Source organism: Herpailurus yagouaroundi, unplaced genomic scaffold (genome assembly GCF_014898765.1).
Source record: "Herpailurus yagouaroundi ecotype Mexico unplaced genomic scaffold, PumYag 217, whole genome shotgun sequence".
NCBI classification, from domain to species: Eukaryota; Metazoa; Chordata; class Mammalia; order Carnivora; family Felidae; genus Herpailurus; species Herpailurus yagouaroundi.
Window position 1 is genome coordinate 4,743,558 of NW_024412448.1, and position 2,876 is coordinate 4,746,433.

Sequence of the window (2,876 nt, forward strand, 5' to 3'; positions counted from 1 at the left end):
TGCATGGCTGTGTGTGTGCACATGTGTGCATATTGTGTTTGTGTGTGTGCACAGTGTGCATGTTGTGTTTGTGTGCGCGCGTGTGTGCATGCTGTGTTTGTGCGCGCGTGTGTGTGTGTGCATGTGTTTGTGCGCACGTGTGCGTGTGTGTGTGCGCACGTGTGCGTGTGTGTGCGCACGTGTGTGTGTGTGTGTGTGTGTGTGTGTACGCGCAGAGGAGCTGGGAGAGCCAGTACAGCGCTCTGCTCACGAGCAGACATTTCACTTGGTTGTTTTAGTTAATATTTGATGTTGGAACCAAACAGCGAATTCTGAAGGGAAATCGTGGAGGCATTTTCAATTAAGAGACCTTCATCCCGTGGCTTGCATGCGAGTGTAGGAATAGAATATTCTGCAGCCTCGAGGGGGTCATGAATTCTGATTGGTTGCGGTGCAGGAAATTCTCAGTTCCGGAGCAAAAATGGTCCTGAGTACATGTTTCCTCCAGCCTTTTTGGGTCGATTCAATTTTAATGTATTGTTGTGCTTTTCGTGCTTCATCAGAGGATGTGGCAGAAATAATCAGCAGTAACATCTGAAATTCTGCGTGGTAGGATTTAAAATGAACATGTCACACACTTGAATATTTTACATTTATAAATCGAGTCCCTGTGCAGGGCATCGCATAAGAGAGACTGGTAAATGCGGTGCCCTTTGACCTCGAAGGTAGAATCCCGCCCCTCAAGTCCTGAACTTGCATTCTGCGATAAGAGCGGGGGAGACCGCGTCTCGTGTTGTCTGATCGTTACCTTGTGTTTAGGCCTTTCACCCACGTCTACCCAAGGGACGGCTTCTCCCGTGAGCGCTAAAGTCTCGTCAGGTAATGAATATGGCAATAAAAGGTTTTCTTTTTACATTTAACATATGTAAGTAAAAATGCCAGAGAATGCTGCCCGATTTTTATCCCAACTCACGAGCTTCAGGGTGGTTAAGGAGGGACGGACCGCCGGCCTCAGCCCATCGCGGCATGGCGGGCGCAGCCTGGGCGCGGACCTCGCCTCACCGTGCGAGTCCCCTCTGCCAGTTCCGTCGTGTTCTCTGCGTGTCGCCACGGCTCACGCAGCCTCAGAAACCGTTCATCTGGTTGAGCGCGACAAAAAAGATTTCCACGCATCTTTTTTGGGGGAAAAAGTGTTTAATTGACTCACTCCTCCCGGGGGAGAGCAAATGAGAAATACGCTGTCTGAGGTGCTGGATCCGTGGCAGCACCAAGTCGCGCCGCGTGTCTTGCGATCAGCTCTCTTATGTGTATTCTCTCCTCTAACGACCGCGTGCTGAGCCTCGTGTGTTGCCGCCACACCTACTACGGCTGGCCGCTGTCCAGCTGGCCTCTCGCATAAACAGCAGAAAGTAAAATGATAAAATTGGCTCCCACCTCATATCTTAATGTTTGTTTTAGCCGTTTCATCGGATGCTGGACAAACAGAAGTCCTCTGTAGACGCTTCGCTTTATTCTTCTGAGAAATTCTTACCTTCTCTTCCGTGGGTCAAGTGCCGTCAACTTACAGAAGCACGCAGCAGGCGTTTTAGTGGGTAGATGGTGATGTGTGAGCTAAGAGATGTTGCAGGTAAAGTGGTTTGTGCCAGTGTTGAAAAGGCAGAGGGTCAGACGATCGCACAGAAGGCAGGGAGATGGCAGCTCGGGCCGGGGCGCCTCGGCGGTGCACGCAGTGGTGCCGGGGGGAGGGCACGCATGGTGGGGGAGGGCGGTCGTCGGCTCTCACGCTGGCCGTGGCCCCATCTCGTGGCAGGACCGGGAGACCCCCCCCCCCGCCGAGGAGTGCGGCAGGTGCAGGGGGCGGCACCTCCCGGGAGAGCACAGCACCAGTACGGCTCAGAGCCGGAGGCTGGTCGCAGCCGGGAGGATGCACCCTCCGTCACTCAGGCATCTTCCGCGCGTGTCATTGGGTCACGTTGCTTTGTGACTTGAAAGTCAGAGAAAGTCTTCAAACCCCTCTCCTTTCAACGTCTCTTCACGAGAAGTATTTTTAGGATTGCCAGATTAGCATATGGCAGGACTTGAAAGACCAGACAGTCCAGAGGCCAGAGGTGGGGGCACCGAGCCTGGCGCCACACCTCCCGGCCAGGACCTTGCGCCCGTGGCCTTCTGGTACCTCCAGCGAGCATCTCTGTCGATGCAGACGGTATGCTTGCGCTGGCACTGCTTGATTCACAGATTCGAGGTTATCTGTGGGCTTTCTGCTATCATACAAACCAAAACAGAGCTGCCGTCACTTCTATTTAAAGAAGTGGAGAAATTATGTTGAGTTTTGGTGGCAAAGACGCGTGGTAGCTCTAAGCCCCGTTTGCTGCGTGCATGAGTGAGTTCTAAAGAACGCCAGCAGGAGGTGGACCACCAACCACCACCACCACCCCCCGCCCCCGGCCGTCTCCCCACGGCCCTCGCGTTATGTCCCGGTTTAGGGTTTTCTGTGCTTCGTAGCCTTTGCAGATTGAAACAACAGCTGTATGTTTTTGCTTCTGCTTTCATCAGGAATCAGTCACATCTATGGTTTCGTAGCTCTGCAACGTTGACTTTTACGGCAGCCCTCCGTTCCCTGCCTGTGGCAGAGCCCCGGGCTTTGTGTGTCGGCCGCTTCTAAAACGTGACCGACGTCAAGCCTTGACTCCTTGATCGCATCCACGTAAACACCTCATTCGGTGGCTAAATCGGGTGCTCTGGTTTCCGTTTGTGTAACGGTTTTTGTTTGCTTCTTGGATCTTCCTGGAGACTTTTCTCTTTTCTTCTTGACTTAGCTCTTTAGTGTTTCCCGGGTTCCCGGATTGGCTGGGATTGCGTCGTGTCTCAGAATGTGCCTTGCCCGGAGGGTCTTCCTC

General features: G+C 53.2%; 1 protein-coding gene across 4 annotated transcripts in view; it reads left to right on the forward strand.

Annotated features, from left to right (window-relative positions):
• RPTOR (regulatory associated protein of MTOR complex 1) overlaps positions 1-2,876 on the forward strand; it is a 350,527-nt gene that overhangs the window by 160,406 nt on the left and 187,245 nt on the right. The gene's annotated exons all lie outside the window — the stretch shown is intronic.